Source organism: Budorcas taxicolor, chromosome 5 (genome assembly GCF_023091745.1).
Source record: "Budorcas taxicolor isolate Tak-1 chromosome 5, Takin1.1, whole genome shotgun sequence".
In the NCBI taxonomy this organism is placed as follows: domain Eukaryota; kingdom Metazoa; phylum Chordata; class Mammalia; order Artiodactyla; family Bovidae; genus Budorcas; species Budorcas taxicolor.
In genome coordinates, this window is record NC_068914.1 from 59550964 (window position 1) to 59560604 (window position 9641).

Consider the following 9641-nt stretch of genomic DNA (forward strand, 5'->3'; position numbering starts at 1 on the left):
ATTCCAAAGAGGAAAGGAAAGAGGGAAAAGGAAGAGATATACTTCCACAGATGTGCTAGCCTGTATCTCTGCTGAATCATAAAACCATCCTGAATCAATCAATGTGACCAGAACGATGTGAAGTTCTGCTTGGCCTAATATACATATCTATTCCGGACCTAGAATCTGAGCTAGAACAACCAAGTCATCATAGACTGATGTTGAGATGTGTTTCATTTCCTGTGGAAAAATTAGGAAGTTATTTACCTCAAAGGTAAAAAAAAAAATAATAATAATGGTAAAAATGAGATATCTAATATGCATATACATGCAGCCCTTCTTTAATTTGTAGGAATTACAACTCACCTTATATGTACACCTATATTGGATTTTTTTTTCCTCCAAAACTCTAATAGTATTGTAACTCCAATACTGAAACAGTATTCTGAAACAGTGTGTGTAACTCTTAATAACTCAGCTGATTGCTAGTAAAAAAATATTAGAAGTGAAAGTGAAGTCGCTCAGTCATGTCCGACTCTTTGCGACCCCATGGACTGTAGCCTACCAGGCTCCTCCCTCCATGGGATTCTCCAGGCAAGAGTACTGGAGTGGGTTGCCATTTTCCTTCTCCAGGGGATCTTCCCAACCCAGGGATCGAACCCGGGTCTTCCGCACTCCAGGCGGAGGCTTTAACCTCTAAGCCACCAGGGAAGCCTTAAAAAAAAAAAATATATATATATATATATAATATATATATATATATATTGCTTATATCTAAAAATAAAAGGCAATGGGATAATATATCATTTGACTATAAGAACTAATTAAGGAAATAATTTTATTTTTATCAGTTCTTCCCCCATAAGGCAGATACTCCAACTCCACAGTTTGGTAACATCCAGCCTGAAGTACTGAAACACTTCCATGACATACAGCATATCACAAAAGCTAATCTAACTTACCTTCACTGCTGCCTCCCACAACTCTCTCATTCTTACATATGAAATGTGTCATCACTTTTAAAATGCTCTATTCCTTCATTCTTTTATGTTTTTGTGCTTTCTGCTTTTTTTTTTTTTTAAGACTGCTCTTTCCTGTCTACCCATCTTCTCAACCAGATGAATTGATCATCATCTTTCATAACTATGGGGCTTCCCAGGTGGCACTAGTGGTAAAGAACCTGCCTGCCAAGGCAGGAGATGCAAGAGGCACGGCTTCAATCCCTGGGTTGGGAAGATCCCCTGGAAAAGGGAATGGCAACCCACTCCAGTATTCTGCCTGAAAACTCCCATGATCAGAGGAACTTGGGGGTCTACAATCCATGGGATCACAAGAGTCAGACACAACTGAGTGACTAAACAACAACAGCAACATCATCACTAAATATATATCACTTCTTGGGAAATTTTTCCAGTGGTCACGTATGGATGTGAGAGTTGGACTGTGAAGAAGGCTGAGCGCCGAAGAATTGATGCTTTTGAACTGCGGTGTTGGAGAAGACTCTTGAGAGTCCCTTGGACTGCAAGGAGATCCAACCAGTCCATCCTAAAAGAGATCAACCCTGGGATTTCTTTGGAAGGAATGATGCTAAAGCTGAAACGCCAGTACTTTGGCCACCTCATGAGAAGAGCTGACTCATTGGAAAAGACTCTGATGCTGGGAGGGATTGGGGGCAGGAAGAGAAGGGGATGACAGAGGATGAGATGGCTGGATGGCATCACTGACTCGATAGACATGAGTCTGAGTGAACTCCGGGAGTTGGTGATGGACAGGGAGGCCTGGCGTGCTGCGATTCATGGGGTCGCAAAGAGTCGGACACGACTGAGCGATTGAACTGAACTGAACAGAGTGGGGTCATATGATGCAATTACATTGTTAATTATATTTGTGTACCTGGTATATTTCTTTACCCAAATTGGCACTTTTCAGTGACAAGGATTGTGTTTTATTTGTGTCTCTTTCTAGTACCTACTGTGTCTAGAACATAGGAGGGACTCATAAATACGACACTTCATTAAATCTAAAATGTCATGCATTGAAGATGTAAGATGCATTGTCACAGTATATACTAATAAGAAAGAACATAACTGCTCTAGCAATAGGGTTTTTATTTTATAATTCCTAATAGGCTTTATCACATAGTCCTGAAACTTCCTGAGTCTGAATTTCAGAATCTTTTTCAATTCAGATAGATTGATACCTGTTTTTTCCACATGTCAGCCTCTGTGTCATTGTCAACATCGATGATGCAGTGTTTAATTAAAGGGTTCTCAACAATTATTCAGAATTTTATTTCAAAGTTCTGACATGCTTTTATACTGGGCTTCCTTGATCTCAATACACCAAGGACTCATTTTCCACTTCAACTGTACTTAAATGAACTTAAGTACTTTACTGATGAAAACGTCAATAGTTTACAGTTGTCTTGTTTTATCATCAGTAAGAATAATCAAGATAGCGCATGCTTTAGGCTGAACTATATTAAAAATGAGTAAATAACAAAAAGAAAATTTATATCCTATTTTTTCTAACATATTATAATAAAAACTTTCCAACATGGAGAAAAATTGAAAGGTTTTGCAGTAAATATCCATAGACATAGTACATAGGTGATAAAATTAATACTTTGTTATACTTGCTTTATCACATGCTGCTGCTGCTAAGTCGCTTCAGTCGTGTCGGACTCTGTGCGACCCCATAGATGGCAGCCCACCAGGCTCTGCCGTCCCTGGGATTCTCCAGGCAAGAACACTGGAGTGGGTTGCCATTTCCTTCTCCAATGCAGGAAAGTGAAAGTGAAGTCGCTCGGTCATGTCCGACTCCTAGTGACCCCATGGACTGCAGCCTATCAGGCTCCTCTGTCCATGGGATTTTCCAGGCAAGAGTACTGGAGTGGGTTGCCATTGCCTTTTCCGTGCTTTATCACATATATACCATCAATTCATTTCTTTATTTGTCCATCAACCTGTATTAATTTGATGAACTACAACTTTAGCTGCAGAATTCAGACTTCTTCATTTTAGCCATCCTGGTTGCTTGGGGGTTCCTGCAGTCTGCCTGGTTGTCAGAGGTGCCCCATCAGCATTTGCTGAGTGTCCTAGGAGTGGAGAGACAGGGACTCCGTGTCCTCCCTCTCTGCCATCTTGGCTATGCCTCTATCTTTTTATTTTTTGTGTTGTAGAAGATTTGCAGTATTTCCTGGTTACCAGTTCTTTGTCAGATATAGGTTTTTACAATATCTGTATATTATATTTGTATTTCCTTGATGACATCTTTAAATAACCAAAGTTTTACTTGATGAGGTCTAATTTATCATCTTTTTATGGTAATTTCTTTTTAATATCTTAGCAAACCTAGCTTATCCACAAGTTGTGAAGAATGTCTCCCTCTTCATGTTTTTTGTGATTCATAATATGGTAAAAATTCTCAGATTGTGTCTTGAACATTATAGATGAAATGATATAGAAGCTCTAACTTTCATAATCCCTCCAAACCCTCTTTTTTAACCAAGAATAAATTTATAGTTCAAATGAAGATACCTTTAAGCTCTTTATACATAAATGTGTAACTCTCTGTAAATGTAATAGAAAAATATGAAAATAATAGTGTATTATGATAATGAAATCAATAAATAATACAAAAGCCTGCTAATATGGCACTATTGATTTTCAGATCTAGCCTTTTAGCATTTTTGAAGTATATAATACAGTACTGTTGACCATAGTCGCTCTGCTATGCATTAGATCTTCAGAAGTTACTCATATTCTTGTACTCTGTAAAGTGAAAGTGAAAGTGAAGTCACTCAGTCATGTCCAACTCTTTTGGACCCCATGGACTGTAGTCTACTAGGCTCCTCCATCTGTGAGATTTTCCAGGCAAGAACACTGGAGTGGGTTGCCATTTCTTTCTCCAGCGGATCTTCCCCGCCCAGGGATCGAACCCAGGTCTCTCACATTGTAGTCAGACGCTTTACCACCTGACCCACCAGGGAAGTCATTTAACATGTCCCCAATTACCCCACCATTATTGATTTTAATACCTTGTATGAAAATATTGGAATAAATGTAAATGTATCAGTTGCCAATAATTTACCAAAAATAATCTATATTATCTAAGTTTATGAACGTTTTTAACATATAAAAGTTTTTCAGATTAGTTTTTGTAACAGTTCCATCCAGCAGTCAGTATTTTTTGTGCATCTACCTATACAGGCCTATACCAAAAAAAAAAAAAAATTAAAGAATGATACACACAAAGAAACAGAGCATAGCCATAAGAAAGAAAAACGCAAATGGCATTATTTAAAAAAAGATTAAGACTGGCATTTGGAAAGAATTAGAAATAGAAAATAGGAAGTTATGAGATTAAAAAGTTTAAAAGGTAAACATAATTAAATCCAAATCAGAACCAGCTTTGCCAGAGTGAAATACAAGTTAGAAATGGGAAGAATATTATGGAACATGTTTATAACAAACTGAAACCCTATCATAGGGCTGTGAAATCCAGCTGACATAAGGGCCTAGTAGGCAGATAACTGTAGTAACAATTGAAAAAAAAATGATTAAGGTTAAGTTTCATTAGAATGTAAGTTTGAAAGATACTCATCAAATAAAATCAAAGGCAAAGGATCCATAACAAATTGCAATAGATGATGCTTGAAACGTATCACTTCCAAACAACACAATTCGGAATCTGACAATGTAAAAATATGTTTTCACTAGACAGATGAAGGAATACCACTTTGACATTCGTTGCTTTCCAAAGTTTATCCAATTGCAACATATTTATTTCCCTGGTTTCATCTATAAAATTTAAATGAATGTGTTTTTTATTTAAATATTCACTTTTTTATTCTCTGTGAGAACTTGTGGTTCAGATATACTTGGAATGGAGTTATGATTTTTTAGCCTGTAATGTTAAAGTTTTCCTTCCCAATCCTAAGAGAATTGAATGAAATTTTCTGTCTTGAATTTGTAGAAATGAATTGTCAAATGATAAAAACAATAAAACAAAATGTGTTCCATTTTGAAAGAACTTTAGAGAGGTTTTGGTTCTCACACAAAAGAAATGATTGGCATTTATATCCTAAAATTTCCAAGTTACCACTGTCTACATCTGATTCATGGACCTGCCTCAGATTCCATTTTCTAAAGCAGATAAACTGTGTAATAAATAATCTAGCTTCATTTTCAGTATGATTTTTAGATAAGAAAAATGTAGCAAAGAAAGGTGGTAAGGTAGAAATGTTCAGAGAAAGAAATGAAAGTTGTATTTACCCCAAGTGTTTTTATTCTTATAGTAACTGAAGTTAACACTATATAGAAAACAATAAGAAAATTAAAATAATAAGTGTTTACAGTTAAATCAGTAAGTAGACTAACATTTTATTGCATATATAAGATATATATATATATATTTGCATATGTATATGTATTAAATATAACAGGTTACTTTGCATTCAGAAGTCTTATTGAATGGAACTTTTAACCTTAACTAGGGATCCAGAACGGAGAAGGCAATGGCACCCCACTCCAGTACTTTTGCCTGGAAAATCCCATGGATGGAGGAGCCTGGTGGGCTGCAGTCCATGGGGTCACTGAGAGTCGGACATGACTGAGCAACTTCACTTTCACTTTTCACTTTCCTGCATTGGAGAAGGAAATGGCAACCCACTCCAGTGTTCTTGCATATTTAGAGGCAATTTATGATTTTCCCAACCTGTAGCAAATGCCACTGCCTGGAACTGACTGTAACTATGACAGCATTAGACTGTTCTGTAAACATATATAATACTTTCTGAAAGGTTAGTTCCAATAATTTTGTTAAGTTGATGACTGTTCTGGGTTCTCTGTATTTGTGTGGTTATTTTTCAATTAACAAAATAGTCTTTACGTCCATTATGTACCTGGCAAAACAACAAAAAAAGAAAGTACAGCTCCTAACTTCCCAATAATCTAGGAAGAATGCCTAAAAATCACTGGGAAGAAAGTCTAAGCTTTCAAAGAGAATAGAAGGCAACTCTCCAGCTATACTTCCTTAAAGGTTTACTCAGGAACTGGCTTTCAGGTTAAGATCTAAGATGAATAGAGGTCACTGAAGCAGAAGCCCAACACTCTGAGAGTATGTTTTCCCCAGGTTCTTGGAGATCTTAGAAGTAACAGTCAAGAGAATTTCAACAGAGTAAAGAGGAAGATAAAGAAATGTTTCATTATCTCTATGTTGTAAAATGCACAAATATTCTTAATTTAAAAGAACCTAATAATTTATTCACTTTCCACTTACTTCATAATCCTGTTAACATTGGTCTACCACGTTTCCAGTAGCTTCTTCTCAGTCTTTTCCCTGCATTCATTCACTCTCGTTCTACATGAGAAGCTTCAAATACTATTCCTGCCAAGCTCATATAATTCCCAAAATGGAACCATTTACCATTTTTCTAAATGCCTCCTATACGTGATCTAATGTGTGGCCATATCTTTCTCTCTCTTCATTTCTCGCCAGCCCTACAGGATAACTTGTGTGCTGTGCTCAGTTGCTCAGTCATGTCTGACTCTTTACAACCCCAAGGACTATAGCCCACCAGGCTCCTCTCTTCATGAGGATTCTCCAGGCAAGAATAACGGAGTGGTTTGCCATGCCCTTCTCCAGGGCATCTTCCCAACCCAGATATCAAACCCAGGTCGCCTGCATTGAAGGTGGGTTCTTTACCATCTGAGCCACCAGGGAAGCCCACAGGTTGACCCTGCTGCTGCTGCTGCTGCTGCTGCTGCTGCTAAGTCGCTTCAGTCATGTCCAACTCTGTGCGACCCCATAGACGGCAGCCCACCAGGCTCCCCCATCCCTGGGATTCTCCAGGCAAGAACCCTGGAGTGGGTTGCCATTTCTTTCTCCAATGCATGAAAGTGAAAAGTGAAAGTGAAGTCGTTCAGTCATGTCCGACCCTCAGCGACCCCGTGGACTGCAGCCTTCCAGGCTCCTCCGCCCATGGAATTTTCCCTACACATCCTTAAAAGCCTGTTTCTCCTTCCTCTGTCCTCTCACTAGCCCTGTGTTCCTTCTTTATAATGCATCATGTCGTATTTTGTCATAATTTATTGTTACTTGTTTCATTTTTATATATTCTCTACCAGATTTTATGTTTAGAAGAATATGAGCTTTGAAATGAGTTCAACAGAGATATAACTTTTTAAATCACTCCTTTAAAAATTTTTTTTAATCAAAATAACTCCAAAATCACTGCAGATGGTGACTGCAGCCATGAAATTAAAAGATGCTTGCTCATTGGAAGAAAAGCTACGACCAACCTAGACAGCATATTAAAAAGCAGAGACATTACTTTGCCAACAAAGGTCCATCTAGTCAAAGCTATGGTTTTTCCAGTAGTCATGTATGGATGTGAGAGTTGGACTATAAAGAAAGCTGAGCACAGAAGAATTGATGCTTTTGAACTGTGGTGTTGGAGAAGACTCTTGAGAGTCTCTTGCACTGTGAGAAGATCCAACCAGTCAGTCCTAAAGGAAATCAGTCCTGAATGTTCATTGGAAGGACTGATGTTGAAGCTGAAACTCCAATACTTTGGCCACCTGATGTGAAGAACAGACTCCGTGGAAAAGACCTTGATGCTGGGAAAGATTGAAGGCAGGAGGAAAAGAGGACAACAGAGGATGAGATAATTGGATGGCATCACTGACTCAATGGATATGAGTTTGAGCAAGCTTCAGGAGTTGGTGATGGACAGGGAAGCCTGGCATGCTGCACACAATGGGGTCGCAGAGAGTTGGACATGACTGAGCAACTGAACTTTCAAAAACATTTTTGTCAACTCATGCTATGGTTTTCAAATTCTTCAGATATATAAATCTTCATTCATTTTTTAAATAATTTTCAAACTCCCCATTAACTTCCTGAAATTAAATTCATAGATAAAATTACTTACCTATATAGAGTTAAAAATAATTTCTCCAGTTGGCATTTGCAATATTAAATAAAATAATTTGTGATAAATCACAGCTTTCCTTTCCTCTGTCAATACTCAAGCAGGTCTGCACTAATTGAGATGAAGTGGCCAGAGGGTCATGGCTTTATGTAGAATAAGAGTAGGTTCATAACCATAGAATCTAATCCAAACTGTATACATTTGTTGTCTTAAATATTATCATTGAGATTACTGTCATTTATTTCCTACAATATGAAATACTGTTAGTAAATTCTCAAACAGAATAACGGATAATTTTCCCTTGATTTATTCAATAGTACATGCCTACAAAATTGTGTCCATTAAAATTATGCAAAAATATCCTTTGTGTTTATAAGTAAAATGAAAGAAGGGTCTGTTCCCAAGTAATTATAAGGGAGTTTTCCCATTTGCAACACTGAAATATTTAGAAGTCTTCAGAACACAGTAAAATTATGTTGTATGTGGGATTCTCCCCACATTCTATGATTTCTAGCACTCTGATGTAAGTAAGAGCCCTGAATGCTTGCAGTGCAAAAGGATAGTGGTAACCAAAAACCTGCTCCACAAAGTTCCAATCCTACTCGGCTCTCAGGAGTTAATGTGAATTTTAAAATACCCTATTTAAGATGAATTTTCCTCAGAAAGAGGTACCCAACACCATCACTATCCAAGATATAATGAAAATATTTCTTAGTGATGGGAAAGTGTTTGAAAAACTCACTCCTTCCTGTTCTCTAGGACCTAATTTTTAGACAATTGTTTATAGCTTTCAAATTTATGTTTTACAGTGTGCAGCTAATAACTGGTCAAACCAACTGTGTGTATGTGCAGGTGTTATCTTTGGAGCACAAAAAAAGTACCTTAATAAGTATTTGTTGAATTGGATTTAAAGTCATTACAATCACTACATGCATCACCCTTTTTCTGTTTTTTTTTTAATATTTTGCATAATTAGAATTGTTGAGGTTGCCCCCAAGTGCTTTGCACAATACTGTGTATGTTATAAGATTAAGTAAAATTTCTTGAGTGAATTAATAAGTGAATGACTGAGTAACTAATTGTTAGGCCAGAGGTTTAGCCAGAGACCTCAGATGATCTGCATTTAGCTTCTATCTTGTCAACTCTAAAATGATGACTTTAATTTTAACCATTCTCGTAATTTTAGAAAATATTGGATTTCGAAACTGAGATTAGAGCCCCTTTTTCTTTCCTAGACCTACTTGTGTCTGCAGTTATACCAAGAGCAAATGCACAGCCATATTTGCATCTTTTGAATGTGGCCTCCTGTGCCACAAGCTATGAGTAAATTGACACAACTGGATGGCTTAGGTCAGGAAAGAACACTCAGATGCCAGCTTCAAGGCTGTTTAGCCAACATGCCTCATACGCCCTGTCAGTGCAGGAAGCCTCTGCAGCAGCAAGGTTGCTGAAGTGCTGTATAATGGAAAGTGTAGACCCTGTTGGATCAAAAGTAAACAGCTATGAAATAGGGAGCTCTTGATAACCACAAGTGTATTAAAGAACAGCATCCCACCGTGCAATGACTTTAGCCAGCTGTGTAAATTTGCCTTGGGCTGAACCAGACTTTTGCTGATTCCTCATTAGGAAAACTCTGGGTATGCACCTTTTGGAGTCAAGAAAATGAGACAGTGGTGGGAGTGGGGGAGAATCTGAGTACCTGGGTGCTTTTGGGCAAGCAAACTAA

General features: G+C 37.6%; 1 non-coding gene across 1 annotated transcript; it reads right to left on the reverse strand.

Annotated features, from left to right (window-relative positions):
* Positions 1–618: 618 nt before the first annotated feature.
* On the reverse strand, positions 619–690 carry TRNAS-GGA (transfer RNA serine (anticodon GGA)). The gene has a single exon. It is a non-coding gene; the product is annotated as a tRNA-Ser (tRNA).
* Positions 691–9641: the final 8951 nt, after the last annotated feature.